Genomic DNA, 17,356 nt, shown 5'->3' on the forward strand with positions numbered 1-17,356 from the left:
TTCTGTCTCCTCAGTATCTATTCACAAGCCATTAAATTCACTTTTAAATTCTAAAAAGTATTGACATGAAAATTAGAATAATTACTTATTTATAATATATTCATAAGATCTTAACCATCTAGATGGCATGAATTACAGGTATATTAAATCCATATTTGTTAGCTCATTTTTTTAAGTTTATTTACTTTAAGAGAGAGAGAGAGAAAGAGAGCACTCATTCAAGTGGGGGAGGGGCAAAGAGGGAGAGAGAGCATTCCAAACAGGCTCCGCACTGTCAGCACAGAGCCTGACATGGGGCTTGACCCCATGAACCCTGAGATCATGACCTGAGCCGAGATCAAGATTTGGGCCCTTAACCAACTGAGCCACCCAGGCATCCCTGTTAGCCAATTTTTTATGACATCTAGAAAACATTCTATCTTACACTGATAGAAACCAATAGCATCCGTTGCCTGCATGTGCCACTTGAAGACCCATCAGCTGATATAGTTTTTCTCTGCCTTACTAGCTCTGCCTTGAAACAGCTCTTAATGAAGGAAATTTCCCAACCAACATATAGATATGTCCTATGGAGGAGAATACTTTGAACCACACTGACAATAATCTCTCAGTACTCTAGGAGAGGATTTTTAAAAGATGCGTATACTTTTTTTTTTTTTACTGTTTTTTAAGTTTATTTATTTATTTTGAGAGAGGGAACAAGAAAAAGAGTGGGAGAGGGGCAGAGAGAGGGAGAGACAGAATCTGAAGCAGGCTTTGCACTAACACGGGGCCCGAACTCATGAACTATGAGATCATAACCTGAGCCAGGATCAAAAGTTGGATTCCTAACCAACTGAGCCACCCAAGTGCACCTTAAACAATGCAATTTTTTATGTATGTTTACAAGTGGAACACTATCTCCAGAAACTGTGATGGTCAAAATTTGAAATGCATGTATAGATTTCCTGACATTAACCTTTTTCTAAATATAGAATTATATAGTAAGGTCACCTGTGATCTAGACTTGACTTCTCCAATATGGCACATTTAATTTTTTTTTTTCAACATTTATTTATTTTGGGGACAGAGAGAGACAGAGCATGAACGGGGGAGGGGCAGAGAGAGAGGGAGACACAGAATCGGAAACAGGCTCCAGGCTCTGAGCCATCAGCCCAGAGCCTGATGCGGGGCTCGAACTCACGGACCGCGAGATCATGACCTGGCTGAAGTCGGACGCTTAACCGACTGCGCCACCCAGGCGCCCCTAATATGGCACATTTAAAAACTCAAAGGGGAGGCATCTGAGACCCTTGTTCAGCAACCTTTGTTATGGATCAAGGAAACCTAGAAGTCTGTGTTAGCACTTTAGGATGAATATAGCTAAAGATACCATATTGAGACTCTTATCAATTTACACTGAATGTTTTAACACTGTATATGCAGGTACACAGGCACAAATTGTCCTATAAATAGCAATGCTTCATTGGTAATAGAAAGGTTCTCCAATGAATATTGCATTTAATAAAAATTTATTTTTTCATTTGGCAGTTGTTCCTTAAGGAACCCTAAGTTCTGACTGTTAAATTAGACTGGCAAATGAGTCTCTTAAATTGTCTATCACTTCAAAATATCTATAAAACTCACATAAACTATACATTCCTTGCTTGTATTAATATTTAATATTTTGAAGCAAGTTCATACATTTTTGTTTTTGAGAAATACTATAACTTATTAATATTCTCAACTGTGAGAGAGGTGATGTACCATAAATTATCCTTAATTATTTAGGGTTTGATCATTACCGTTTCTGACAATTTGCATGAAAACTGGCATGGCTATATGCCTATGCATTAGAGCCAGTCTCCGTTACCATGAAGAATCAGAGAATCAGTCTAATAACTCTGATGATGGACTATTATTCAGCCATAAGAAAGAAGAAAATCCTGTCTTTTATGACAACATGGATGGACTTTGAGGGCATTATGTTAAGTGAAATTAGTCAAACAGAGACAGACAAATACTGTATGATATCATTTATATGTGGAACCTTAACAAAGCCAAACTGATAGAAACAGAGAGTGGAACGGTGGTTGCTAGGGGTTTGGGGGTGGGGAAAATGGGGAAATGTTGGTCAAAAGGCACAAACTTCAAATTATAAAATGAATAAGTTCTGGGGAACTAATGGACAGAATAGTGAGTGATTATAGTTAACAATATAGTATTGTATACTTGAAAGTTGCTAAGAATCTTAAATGTTTTCACTGAAGAAGAAGAAGGAGGAGAAGGGGAAGATGAAGAAGAAGAAGAAGAAGAAGAAGAAGAAGAAGAAGAAGAAGAAGAAAAGAGGAAGAGGAGGAGGAGGAAGAAGAGGAAGAAGACAAAGAGGAAGGGAAAGAGGAAGAAATGGTAATTGTGTCAGGTGATGGGAGTGTTAACCCTACCGTGGTAATCATTTCACAATATATAAATGTACCAAAGCAACATATGGTACATCTTAAACTTGCACAATGTTATGCATCAATTGTATCTCAATAAAGCTGGAAAAAATCTAGTAATTTTGAAAAATTGAGATCAGTGGCAATGCGATTGAAGAGGCTATTGTAGACCTTTAATGTGTAGTTTTGAAAGTATTTTAAAAAGTAAGAAGCTACTTTGGATGCTTGAAATCATTGTTTCATCTTGGAAGTCACTGGAAAAGTTGCAAAAATACTCTGAATTTGTCAGTAAAAATCCTCCTCAATAGCATGAAGCAAAAATGCCAATTTATAATTCCACTTAAAGAAATGCATATTTCATTCCTAGTATACACATTGGCTTTACGTTATCCTAAGAATCTGGGAAAATTAAGGAGTAAATAAGACATAGTCGTGGCTTTCAAGATAATTTCAAGATTGCAACCAAGATAGACATAGTGATAACTATAATTCAAGGAAGAAAGAGGCATAATCAATGTGCATTGAAATGAAAGAGGAAGAGCAATTAAGCACAACTAGGGCAATTAAAGAGTGCTTTATAAAGGAAATAGTACTTGAGTTTGTCTTTGAAGAATGAATGAAGAATTAAATTGGAAAGAAGGAAAATAGAGAATTCCAAGATGGTGGAAGTATAGACAAGTGGAAATAAGGAAGTGCGTGGTAGATTAAGACATGAGGATGCAAGTAGTAAAGATCTGGATGATTACGATGGACACACAGAGTTGTCTAACCTGGGCTTTAGAAAAAAACTGCAACAGTACTTTTTATGATGAGTTAAAAAAAATCAATAGATAAGATTAGTGAATGTTAATTAATAAACCATACATATAAGAGGTCATGAACCAGGGAATTATTACAGAAAATGAAAAGGAAAAAATAGGTTTGAGCCATGTTAGTGACTTAACTGAGTAGAATTTAAAGGTTTACAAAATTTCTAGCCTTAATGACTGAGTGGCTGTTATATCATTACCAAGATAAGAAATACATAGAGGGGAAAGTAGCGTGCTTTCAGATGGAAGGGAGGTGATGAATTTATAAGTGGATATGTGGAGTAACAGTGTTTTAGAATAGTTATGTGAACGTGCTAAACAGACGCTCCATTTATGCATGCATTTATTTATTCATTTGTGTATTCAGAACACACAGAAAGACCCAATAAATATTCCACAATAAATAAAATCAGATATAAGGTAATTGTTAGGGCCTGGACCCTGGGGCTTCTTACCAGTAAGCTACCCAGGCTTATCTTGGTCCTTTCCTTAACTTTACAGTAAGTGCTTATGTTAGGAGATTGGACTTTTTTTTTTTTTTTTCAACGTTTATTTAGTTTTGGGACAGAGAGAGACGGAGCATGAATGGGGGAGGGGCAGAGAGAGAGGGAGACACAGAATCGGAAACAGGCTCCAGGCTCTGAGCCATCAGCCCAGAGCCTGACGCGGGGCTCGAACTCCCGGACCGCGAGATCGTGACCTGGCTGAAGTCGGACGCTTAACCGACTGCGCCACCCAGGCGCCCAGGAGATTGGACTTTTTAAACCCAATAGTATTATTATGTGCTTGACTCTATTTATTGAGTAACTGTTATGTACTGGACACTGTTCCAGGCACTGAAGATAGAAAATGAACAAGATACACACATTACTTACACTTACAGAACTTAATATTCTAGTGAGGAAGATCGAGAACAAATGAAACAGTAAGGAACAGATAGTGGGAAAAAAAATAAACCAAAATAAGTGGATAGAGAAGGTTAGAGGTGTGTACTATGTAAGATTGGATAGTTAGAGAAGACCCTCTGAGGATATAATATGAGATGACATGACATAAGGTCGTAAAATTAAATGATACAAGAGAATCAGTTGAAGATCTGGAGGTTAAACATTCTAAGAAATAAGAACAGTAAATACAAAGACCCTAAAATGGTAATAAAGTTAGTATTTTCTAAGAACAATAAGAAGGCCAGTGGTTGGAAATGAATGTAGAGAGGTATATAAGAGTTAGCTGATACAGGATATTCAGCCATGATAAGGAGTTTAGATTTTTACTATTAAGTTTAATGACATACTTTTTAGCAAGATAGTAATAACGGTCTGATTTACGTTTTCAGAAGATCATTCTGATTCCTATTTGGATAATAGAGTATAGGAGGGCAAGAATAGAACTGTGGAGTCAAGTTGAGAGGTTACTGCAGTAGTCTAGGTGAATGATAATCATTATTTGGAATAGAATTGTCGTGGTTGTGATAACAAAGTATTCTGATTTGGGATATATTTTAGACTGAAAATTTTATGATGGATGTGAGGAAAGAAATAAACAAAATGATTTTTAGATTTTAGAATTGAGTAATGGGAAAATGTGACATTCATTAAGATGGGGCAGACAGGAGCGGGTGAGGTATAGGTAAGCATAGGAGGGCAAAACAGTGACTTCCATTCTGAATATGTTAATTTGAGATATTTGGTATTCAAGAGAATATCTTGAGCAGACAGTTGGGTATAAAAGTCTGGCCCTTATTAGAGAGATTAGGGCTGGAGATACTGAGTTGGAAATAATCGATATTGTGGTGGATACCTTCTGTTTCTTCTCCAGTTCCCCTTGATTTAGTCACAGGAGGTGACAATGGATTCTCTTGACCTCTGGCTTTTGATTAGTTTCTTCCAATGGGAAACGTTTGCAATGGAGAGGAAAGAGGGAGAAGTCGAAGTTTCATTTGCTACCCTGGCTCCTTCTCTAAGATATTAAAATGGGCTGTCTGACGCCCTCAACCAAATGCCATAGTTCTTGTCAAGTGTCCCTCTTTACCCAGCTTTCTCTCTCTTGCTTCTAGGCTGTCCCCGCTGTCCTTACCCTTTTAGTCCTAGGAGTGGTAATAGACCACCTGCTGTTACTTACCATAGCATATTTCATTATACTTTATGGTTTCCTCACACCCTGCTCACCCCTTTATGAAACACCGTTTATCAAATCCTCCTCTGATTATCCTAATTTTAGTACGCCATCTGTTTCCTGCTGGGACACAAAATAATACGGTATTCCCCAGGCTCCTTCCCTATGGTCTATTAAGACTAATATAGTAATTGTTACTAGAAGTGGCCCCAGGAAATGACTCTCAAATGGAATTCTGGGATTATATTTCACATGTTTGAGTAGTGCATTGATAACTGTCTTGGTGGGGGTTTAGGGTGGGGAATGGGGCATGGTTAATCCATGGCACACAGTGGCATTATGATTGTTTAAATTAACACCAGTAAAGTGGGAAAAGTGTTGTGCAGTGAGGTGGTTTTGGCAGTTATCACTATGGCAATAATGGTAATTATAAAGATGGTGACATCAACTGCCTTCTTTTGATAGTCGTAAGGGAGTATATGAAAGGAAAAGAAGAAATTGAATATCCAGCTGTGATCATGTACAGAAAAATCAAGTCTCTAGCAGCTTGAAGGAGCCCTTCATCTCCTGAAGCTGATAAAATATAGCTGGGGATCAAGCCATGCCTCGAATATAACAGTTGAAGATTTGACCACCAATTAAACCCATCAAGTCTTTTATATTGAGGTAAAGGAACTGGTGGGAAGAAGAAGGATCTCATATGCTGGAATTGGGACATTTGGGCAGACAAAAAACAGAGCTGAGAACTTTGAATTCCTGTATGCCTTTCTAGCAGAGGCAACCTCTCCCCCAGTATTTGAGGGAACCAGCCTTTTAGTTACTGACTCTAGGGTAGTAGTTTCGCCATCTGAAGCCTATTCTTCCTAGGATCAACCTCCAGGCTCTCTCAAAAGCCTCCAGATTGATAATGAACATTAGACTCTAATGTAGCCAGAAAGAGAAGTACAAGACTGGGTCTTTAAGGGAGAAATATCCTAACAATGAAAGACTTAAAGAATATCATTGATTTCTATTGGCAGGAGTCTAGAGAATATATATGGGAGTGAATTATATAGGTGTTAGATCAAGGAAGAAAAAATATAAGGCTGGATTAGGTTGACAAGAATTTATTCCTCAGGATTTGGGATTTAATGTGTTGTCTTGAGCACCTAGGTCTGTTTGGTTGTCTGTTTGAATCCAGGGCTCAATTGTGGCTGACATTGAATAGGTTGAATAACATAACTTCTCTGACACAATATAGGGGAAGGAATCAAGTCTTGGGAAAATGAGAATACTAGAATGGGTTTATTATGTGTAACCAGATCAGCCAGTCTTTATTTGAATTACCCAAGAGGGCCCTGAGAACATGCCCTTTATCAAGACCTTAAGGAAACCATTGTTAAGGAGAGATACCAGTATCCTTGAAAACTGAAGCAATGCTCATTGGTGGCTGTTCTCTCTATGCCAGCATTTATAGTAGGGCATGGAATGATGGAATTGCATTTTATGATGACAATGGGACTGATAGGAAGCCAGAGAATTTGAGGCCAAGTAGGAGTGCTTATTTATTATAGACAAAGTGGATAAAATTACCATAATAAGCCACATAGCTGGAGTAATAATCAGAATGGAATAATAATCAGAAAACATTCTGATTTGACTTTCAGGGATCTTTGGCAGCAGCTAATTGATCATAGAGTTTTTAGAAACAAAAGGGCATCTAACTGAGGAGCTACTTGGTATATCTAGGGAGAAAAATCCTAGGCCTAGTGGACATAAAATTAACCTGAATTACAATAATGGGGATTTACTTCTTTTTACCTTGTCTCTAGACTTAAGCTACTTTACAGACTTAGAGGCCTTTATTTGAGAAGGTAGTCAGACCTTTCAAGGAATGACCTGGCAATAGGGTCACAGATATATATCATGACTCTTCCTCCACATCTGTTTCGGAGGTACTTGCAGCTATTTAATTGATTGTCCCTGAAGCAGTGGTTCTTAAACGTAAGCATGCATCAGAATCACTTGGAGGGCTTTTAAAACATAGATTTCTAGGTCCTACTGATTTAGTAAGTTTGGGGTAGAGACACCAGAATTTATATTTCTAATAAGCTCCCAAGTGATTTTGATGCTGCTGGTTTAGGTACCACACTTTGAGAACCACTGCACTGGAGAAGGGGGAGATAGACTTTAGGGGTTATTAAATATCTCTTCTCAATAATTCTAATGCCTGGAGTCCTGAAATACCATTGAGGTCCACTGGCCAGGGTTGGGATTTATGAAGATCTGATAATAAATTCTCTGTTATCAGATGGTCCAAGTCCATTTCAGAAAGTATCCAGAGGGACTTCAGATCCACTTTTTTTTTTTTTCCTACAGACCAAAAATGCATAGTAAAAATAGGAAAACGTTATGATAGAATTTCCTGATATGAAGTGAGTTCTACTGCAGAATAAGGGCAAAGTTGAAGCCCCTGGAACTGTGTCTTCCTTTGCCAAGATAAACCAAAAGCAATACTTCATCAAAAAGGGGATGTGCCACCCCAAATACTTGAACAATTACATAGATGGTGAATCCTATAATATCCTCATTTTTCTCACTTGCTTGGGGGCTGATGTGAAAGTCAGATAGGTCTTGGAGAATGAGGATAAATTACCAGAAACTTAATTAAGTGATGATGCCAATCAGATCTGATGTTCCCAATGTCGTATCTTCACTGGAGGAAATCAGTATAGCCCCTGACACCTGTGACTTAACGAATGCATTTTCCCCTTTCCTTTATTAGTAAACAGAAACAGAAGCAGTTTCTTTCACAAGGCAGGGATATCAATATACCTTTACTCTCTTGGCCTAACCTATGCCTGCTCATCTCTGTCAAAATATAGTCAAGAGAGAACTTGACTAATTTGATATTTCACAAAATAGTATGATCATTAGACTTGTTAAGTGAGAAGACACCTTAAGTGTAAGTGACGTGTGATCACTGCCTACATTCTCTGGCGGGGGGGGGGGAGGCAGGGGAAGAAGAAGTAAAAAAGGAAAAAAAAAAAGTAAGCAACATGTATACCAGAGTTGGAGATAGATCTCATGAAAACACTATCATTTTAGTGAGGTTGCTAGAAGTCCAGGGGTCTGGGACATGTCAGAAGATCCAATTTAAAATGGAGCTGATTTGCTACACTGTCACAATGAAAGGAACCTAGCTGGATTTTTGGAGGAAACATTTAGGCATGCTACTGTCATGTATTTAGTGGGCAACCTTAAAATTGTAAGATTTGAATGGGCCTCATAGCAAGAAAAACGTTACACCTTGGCATTATGACCTAACAAACCTAATGGCATTAGAAGTATCTGTGGTAGGGGCACCTGGGTGGCTCAGTTGCTTAAGTGTCAGACTTTGCTTCAGGTCATGATCTTGCAGTTCATGAGTTCAAATGCCACATCGGGCTCTCTGCCGTCAGCACATAGCCTGCTTTGGATCCTCTGTCCCCCTCTCTCTCTGCCCCTTCCCCGCTCCTTCTCTATCTCTGTCTCTCTGTCTCTCTGTCTCTCTCTCAAAATAAATAAATAAATAAATAAATAAATAAATAAACAAACAAATAAAAGAAGTATCTGTGGCTGACTGACACATCCACTCCATTCTTTACTTTGTTCTGTGCCCCAGGAGGCTAAACTACGTGGACTGAGTAATAAGCTCGTTTACCTTCAATATGGAACCTCTGGCAATTTCTAGTAGCAGAAACAGTGTAGACAATAGAATTTTTGAGTAAGGCCATGCCCTCTTCTGCTAACAAACTAATATATGAAGAGATTAGCAATCATTCACTTCCTCTTGGACCTGGTAGAAACTGAACACCTTGCCATAGGTATCAAAGTACTATGGTACCCAATTGCCCATCTTTAATTGGTGTTATCTAATTCATGGAACCATAGAATTGAAAGTACATAGAACAATTCTATTATAAAATGGACATGGCATAAATAATACCATGGAAGTCTAGAAGAGATAAACTGCAGAAGCAGAGTGGCTCGGATTCCTATTGTACTGACTTGAATTGCTTTGCAACCTTTTCCTCAACTCACACCTGTGATCTCATAAAAAGTTCCTTATGACATGTTCCAACCTAAGTCTCAGATGTATCTACAAAAGCGAGAATGTAGCAACTATTTTATGTGACTATCCCAAACCCTTTACTACTTTATATGAATAACACTCACGATGGCTAATATAGATATCAGGTAGGAGTATGACCAAACTGATATGCTCCAGTTGATAATATGGTATCTGATGGGACTTTGTGTGTTGTATTAGTTTCCTGTGACTGCTATAACAAATTAGTACAAACTGGGTGTTGTTGGCAAACAACAGAAACTTATTTGTTCACAGTTCTGGAGTCCAAAAGACCAAAATGAATAACACTGGGCCAAAATCAAGGTGGTGGCAAGTCTGTATTTTCTTCAGAGGCTCTCGAATAGGATCTTTTTGTTCCTTGCCTCTTCCAACTCCTGGTCACTACTAGCTTTCTTTGGCTTATGGTTGCATCACTCCAATCTCTGCTATTGTCTTCACATAGCTTTCTCCTCTATGAATGTTTCAATTTTCCCTCTGCCCCTCTTTCTTATATGGACATTTGTGGTGGCATTTGGGGTCCACCCAGATAATCTAGGATAAGATTCTTAACCAAATCTGCAAAGACTCTTTTTTTAAATAAGGTAACATTTACAGTTTCTAAGAATTAGGGCCTACTGTCTCTGGGGACTATTACCTAGCCCACTACATGTAACTGCTGTCTCTGGGCCACAAGTTTTCTGCCTGTTTAAGCTCAATGTTATGTTGAGATGCAGAAGGGGTGGACTGTTCTGAATAACTTCCATCTGCCCCTCCACATCCACTCTACTATTTTCCATAGCATTCTGTGCTCTAGCAGGCAAATGCTCTTTTGCCCTTTGGCTTCTACTTGAGTTCAGCCCAAATGAGGAACCTTGGTGAGAGATGGAAGGAGAAAGTGGAATGAGGTCAAAGTATTTATTTTCATCTCTCTTTTCTTTCTAACCCTTCACTAAAGACATTCTGCATCCCTCTACCAAAAATCATAGCTCCTATTAGATGGCCCCCTCTACGTAGTTCTTTCTTCTTGAGTTTCCTCTCAACGCTTATTCTCCTTGCTCCCTCAGGCCTCAGGAAGGTTACAGAACAGTTGTATGTTGGCAAATATTTAACAGCCGTGTCTCTAAAAACCATATGTATACACAGATAGATGAAAAGATAAGTGTGGAAGTGTGTTACAAATTTTTCCAGTATAAGGAACGTGTATAACACAATTTACAAATAACAATGAAATATGCAGTACAATAAGTTTCTTGTAGCCAGAGTTTCCAGAGATTGAGTTTCATAGAGAATTTTGTTGATTTTTGCCAAACTCTTATGATTGATAAGCAAGTGCAGATCCAATATGAATTTTGGTTGATATTTTCATTTATGTTAATGCTTACAATGAAAGTGAAACGAAAAAGCATATTTTGGAATTTGTAAATGATGTGAATGACTTATTAAGTAAATCAGTTAATAGTTTTTGACTACTGGAAGAATATATTACCAAGTTTTTAAATTATTATCTCTAATGTAATGGTTATAGACATGAAGCAGTTTTAAGTATAATCTGTATTATTAACATTTTCTCCATCACTTTGTCAAGTCTGTGCTAATTTCTGTGGTATAAATTCTCTATCTATGGCCATTTGAAGCTACCAGTATGGTATCATTGAATGTAAAGTTGAGAAGAGATGTGAAGTAATGTATTATATATTATTTCTGTCATACAGTTATAATACACATAAACCTGAAGAAACATGTGTAATAGAAAATTGGAGTAAAATAATTGAGAAATGGATTTTAATATTTATGACTTCTACTTTTAATATTTATTTAATTGTAAGTTTATATAGTTTAATTTTTAATAATGGCTGCATTTGACAACAGACTTGCAAACTGCCAAAAATTTAATAGGAGTCTCTTCTCGTAAGCCAGTTAAAGTTGGTCCTGTACACCATTGCAAAACAGAGCTCTGCTGCTCTTTATTCCATGGTACTGTCTTATCCCTTACGTATTCCATGCCGTGTTCGCACCTTGTAAATAAATAATTCCTTAATTAGACTCTCCTCACATTACCCACATACAGTGTGCTATTTTCTGTTTTTCTGCTAGAGTCTATATTGATAAAAGCGTGAGAATAAACTTTAAAGAAATAGATGATAGGCCTAAGGAATTAGGAAAAAAAGAGAGAGAGAGAGAGAGAGAGAGAGAGAGAGAGAGAGAGACAGGGATGAGGCTCAGAACATTTGGAGATCAGGAAGGAAGGAACAGTAAAAGAGACTGAGTAGTAATACGTCATGAAATAGGAAGAAAAACAGAAGCATGTGGTGTCCTAGATAGATAGAGAAGAAAGTATGTTAGGAAGGAAGGTATGGTCAATTCTGCCAGATGCTTACAGGTCAAGTAACATGAAGACTGATAACTGATCATTCATTGGATTTGGCAAAATACGTATTGTTGACAACTTGGATACGTGAGCCTTCATTGACATGGTGGGGATGAAAGTCTTATAGTGAGTTAAGAATGAGAAGTGATTAAGTGGCAACAGTAAGTATAAAGAATTTTATGATGAGTTTTGCTATTAAGGAGAATAGAAAAAAAGGAGATTTAACTGTTAAGGGATATGAGACTAGTCATCCACCTAACATGGAGGGATACAAATACATGGGGATACATGCAAATAGGTTGGCATAGGTAGTTGTTGGAATGTGTTGTGGTTGTTTTCTCACTGCTTCTATTTGTCCAAATAAAAATGGAACAATGTCATTCGTTGAAAGTAAAAAATAAAGGGATGTTTGAGGTTTAAGGAATGAGGAGATGCTATTTAGCTTTCATTATTTTTGACTGTGTGTTATTTTTACTTAGGGAGAAACAAATTGAACAGGAAAATGTAGTAGGATTGCACTGGCAGTGTATGAAAAGCAAAACTTTTGCTCATTATTTGGCACATATTAGGAGATTCACTTATTTATTTACAAATGTTTTTCAGTGCCTGCTGTGTGCTGAGCACTGTTCTAGGGGCAGTGAACAAAACAGAAACAAGTCCCTGCCTGCTCTTTGATACATTAACATAGGCTGGCAAACTTTTTCTGTACAGAGGCAGGTAGTGTATAATTTAAACTTTGTAAGCCAGCTGGTCTTTGTTGGAAACTCTCAACTCTAGCATCGTAGCACAAAACAAACCATAGACAGTACAAAATAGAATGGGCTAGGCTGTTGGAATAAAATCTTATAAAAACAAGTGGCAGACTAGATTTGGTCCACAGGCCATTGTTGGCCAGTCTTTATGTTAAAGGGTGTTTGGTGCAAAGAAGACAAGGAAAGCACAGAAGTGGATAGGAAGTACTTAAGTTGAAGAATTTTATTTTTAAATGCAATGAACAGGTGAAGTCATGCTGAGAAGGTATCATTTAAGCCAAAGCTTAAAGAAGGTAAAGACTAAGCCATGGGGATGAACGTTCCCCAAAGAGACTGTAGTGTAAATGTTCTTGCAGGACTGGACATTGTGTTCGTACAAGGTGGCTGAGCAGAATGAATGAGAAGTAATATTAGATGAAATCAGGGAAATTATAACTTAGGTTCTTGTAGACTACTGTTAAAGACTCTAAGTGAAATGGAATATCATGAGGGTTTTGAGCGGGAACTGACATGATTTGAATTGCAGCATTACGTGGCTGCTTTATTGAGAAAAAAATGGGGGCAAATCTGGAGTCAAAACTAATTTGTGAATGAATAAAAGAGTGAATGAACGAATGAACGAACAAGTGAACATGATTGAGGATACATTTCATGTAGTTGAATATTTGAGATGGAACGTATCATCTGAGGAGTCTGAAGGAAATCATAGAAGCCAGAAGCAAGTATAGAATGAGAGGAAAATTATGGCTAGAACCTTAGGAATAACCAGGCCAGGGACTGACAGAGAAAGCGGAATTAGTGAAGGTGATAGAAAAGGACAAATGAGGGGCGCCTGAGTGACTCAGTCGGTTAAGCCTCCCGACTCTTGACTTCAGCTCAATCGTTGGAGCCCCGCAACGGGCTCTGCACACTGACCCACAGATCCCTACTAGGGATTCTCCCTCTCTCCCTCTCTTTCTGCCCTCGCGCTGTTGTGCTCTCTCTTTCTCAAAATAAATAAATAAACTTTAAGGAAAAAAAGGACAAAAAAATAAGGAAAAAGATCTGTCCTTTGGTATTTACTGTATTTTTCATGTCTTTGGAGAGAGAAGTTCAGTAATGATGGGCTAATCACGAAGTTTCTCTACATGAGAAAACTTAAATTTGTTAATGAAATAAAAAAAAGGAAAAAGGAGGTAACTTGAATGGAAACCTGTAGACCTCAGAGGAGTTAACATTTTTCTACAACAGGCTTCATAAAAGTAAGCCAATGAATTAATTTCATTATAAGCATTATGTCTACTTAATTCATTAATTCATTAGTGTTTGTTGGCCATTATCATTTACTAAACACTCTGCCAGGAACTGATCACTTCATTACAGTCTAATACATTCTGCTGGAAATCAGTAATGACAGTGACATATAATGTTATTCACCTATCTACAAGAAATTCTAGGCGATTCCAAGGAAATCAAGAGGTCAATATATCTGTGTAACTAATCAAAATAAAAAAGTTAAATAAAATATCACTGGCTTCTTGCATTTCTATAGCACCACAGTCTTGCCAGATATTAACCAAGGAGTTTGTAGGTTAAAAAAAAAAAATGATATTAATGAAACCAAAAGTAAAGAGTAGAGGTAAAACAAAAAATCATATAATGGTTATTAGAGCAGATGAAATGGAATTCAGGTCACATAATTTCTCAATTCTATTTACCTGTTATTCACATTTCTAGTAAGTGTCTTATTTATAAATATGCGTATAAGAACTTACAATTTTTGGTAAGACCTTAAACATGTTTTATTGTTCCCTGATTTTAAATTTCTAAATATAGCTTTTTCTGCTTTTTAGCTGTCTAGAGATAGGCTGGTCCATGTGACTGTTTGCTATAATTTACTTATAAAGTCAGCAGTCCCAGGTTTCACCTTTTTCTATTGTAATACACATTTAAATCTTTGAACTCTCATATTGAATAAACTCTGCAATGACTTTGAGCTCTGGATGTTGAGCTAGGTAACCTTGAACCTCCCATAAATTGGAGAAAACCTCTAAAACAGCCAAAACAAAGCTCTTGACTTTCTAAATATAACGTTTGTTTGACTCCTTGACTTAATTGTGAACTCTGTTGTTTTTCCTTGACTGCTTGCCACTATCATTGAAGTTAACCTTTTTTCTACTTAGTTGAAAATCATGCTTCAATGGATTAAAAGACAAAATTGCATTCCTTCTAATTAAATCTTAAAAAGTCTTTAAGATGTGTCTTGAAAAAACAAAAACAGATGTGTTTGTTAATTCTCCTAAATTATGATCAAGGGTAATGAATCCTCCCTTTAACTGTTTGTCCTTCTTTTTCAGTCTGTTTGACAATAAATTTAGTGTGTTACTTAAATTCTAACTTTAATTCTTTAGTTTTATCTCACCAATCTTCACTTTTGTTTTTTAGTCTTTCAAACAGTCTTTCATTCTGTGTACATGGCTTTTAAAAATTAAAAAGTTATATATGCTTTTGGTAACAAAATCAATCAGTATAGAATGGTGTAAAATAAAACGTGAAAGTTCTTTTGCACTTCCCCTAATGACAAACCACTTCCTAGGGGTAGTTATTATGAAGTTTGGTAATGGAATGGTGTTGTGTTTCCAGCCTGTTTTCTCTACATGTAAACATATATTCACATTCACGCTCACATGTGTTCTACACTTTGTATTTTTGAATTATTATATTATGTATGGCAAAAATAAACACAATTATTAAGAATGAGTGAAGTGTTAAGTGAGTGAATGGATATATATACATATATATGTATATATTCATGAGATATTTGAATATTTTAAAAATGCCGCTGCCGTATTAGAAAACTTACTTTCTCCTCCTTTTTCGTATTATAGTGATTTAGTAAAATGCCTTTTTATTTTTTAATTTTTTTTAAATTTTTTTTAATGTTTATTTATTTTTGAGACAGAGAGAGACAGAGCACGAATGGGGGAGGGTCAGAGAGAGAGGGAGACACAGAATCTGAAACAGGCTCCAGGCTCTGAGCTGTCAGCACAGAGCCTGACGCGGGGCTCGAACTCATGGACCACGAGATCATGACCTGAGCCGAAGTCAGACGCCTAACCGACTGAGCCACCCAGGCGCCCCTAAAATGCCTTTTTAAACATTTAGAAAAATTCTTAAAGCCCACATTAGAATTAGTTCAGACAAACAGGTGACAAATGGTAATTTGTCTTTTTCATTTTCAAAAAGATTGCTATTACGTGTTTTTTGCTTTCTATTTATAAACTAAGTAGATTCAAAGTGTATAGAAAAATATAGCAGTATTGAGAGATACAGATGATTTCATTAAATCATGTTAGCATTTGTAACATGCCATTTACTGCCTCCTTCTAAACAGACCGTTCTAACATTACATAATTTCAAGTACAGATCCAACGTATTCTATCTACTACAGTGCTTCCTATAAAGAGACAGAGAAGAAACGTGGACTCCGTTACTGTGTTTTTGCCACTTATGAACAAATTACATTCATTTGGCTTATCACATATATGTAATATCTCTTCGGGATTTATCATATATATATATATATGTATAAAAACATTAATTTTGAAACGGTGAGGTTCTGTAAGTGCCTGTGAATTCATAATACACGGGGTGCCTTGCAACCAAATATATATTCAGTTCCCAGCATTATTGGTGTTTCCAGTTTCAATAACTATAATATTACCACCTTTGGACTTTTATGGCATCTTTCATCCGTGGATCTTAAAGGGCTTTACAAACATTAATTCGCACAACATTCTTGTGAGGTACAGAAATGTCATTAACCCCATATTACAGATGAGGAAACAAGCGCAGGAAGGTTAATAATACATGCACCACTCTCTACTTGTACAGTGCCTTTCATTCAGGGAACTCTAAGCACCCTGGACCCTTTCTTTGTGAGGCTGGTAGAGAACAGAACTGCCACAGACTTACAGATTGACTCCTGGCAGACTTTTACCAAATAGTATGTAGTTTGAGAAATCGCCCCCATAGTATATAGATCAATAAATAATATTGAGTTATATTCAAATAGTTTTCAGTTGTAATTGGGAATCGTGGATTCTGATTTATCCTTAACTTCCTCTTTAGTTTTTCTGTCTAGTTTTACTTTTCCCCCTAGGTAGGATTAGGTAATTATGCAACATGGGCAACAGACTATATCGAATTGTGTTTTGCATACAAAAAAAGAGCACTTCGAAATTAACGAACATACAATGACATGATACCGGGTTTGTTGCTGCTTTTCAGGCATTAATGGTTACTCATTTAGATGGAAAAGAGAAAAGAAACAACTTAAGTTTTATATATTTTTATAGTTTTCATCTTCTTTGCTAATCTTTTTTAATGTCGAAACCAGTTTTAACGTCTTCCAACTACTCAGTCCTCAATATTCACATATTCGGAGTCGTATTCTCTACGGTTAAGAGACAAGGGGCCTGATCTGAGTCACCCACAGCCAGAGTTTTCTCTACCACTGATCTCTTCCTAAAAACATTGGAGCTCCTCTTTCCAGTACATCTCCATGTAGCTTTCCCTCTCTCAGTCTTTTTACTATTGGATTTTACTTAGGGATCCATTAGTATTATTTCTTTGCTCCTCTCTCGCCCACCTAAGATTATTAACGCATTTTGTGTCCTGAAGGGCTCAAGGTACTGTGCTGGGCACTCGGAATACGGTGATATACGAGACAGACTGGCTTACAGGAGCTTACAATGTGGATGTGGAGACAGACCTTAAAGGGGAAATTATAATTGCCATCAATTACATGACCATGCAAAATCTCG

At 37.0% G+C, this 17,356-nt stretch overlaps 1 long non-coding RNA gene and 1 other non-coding gene across 3 annotated transcripts in view; one reads left to right on the forward strand and one right to left on the reverse strand.

Annotated features, from left to right (window-relative positions):
- The window catches only part of LOC111561860, a 44,364-nt gene that overhangs the window by 14,111 nt on the left and 12,897 nt on the right, over window positions 1-17,356 (forward strand). The window lies entirely within an intron of this gene.
- LOC101099993 overlaps window positions 15,598-17,356 on the reverse strand; it is an 8,239-nt gene continuing 6,480 nt past the window's right edge. For both annotated transcript variants that reach the window (XR_002161512.2, XR_002744819.2), the window contains exon 4: window positions 15,598-17,356. This exon is cut by the window's right edge and continues 285 nt beyond it. This is a non-coding gene — a transcript (uncharacterized LOC101099993).

This window comes from Felis catus, chromosome C1, assembly GCF_018350175.1.
Source record: "Felis catus isolate Fca126 chromosome C1, F.catus_Fca126_mat1.0, whole genome shotgun sequence".
In the NCBI taxonomy this organism is placed as follows: domain Eukaryota; kingdom Metazoa; phylum Chordata; class Mammalia; order Carnivora; family Felidae; genus Felis; species Felis catus.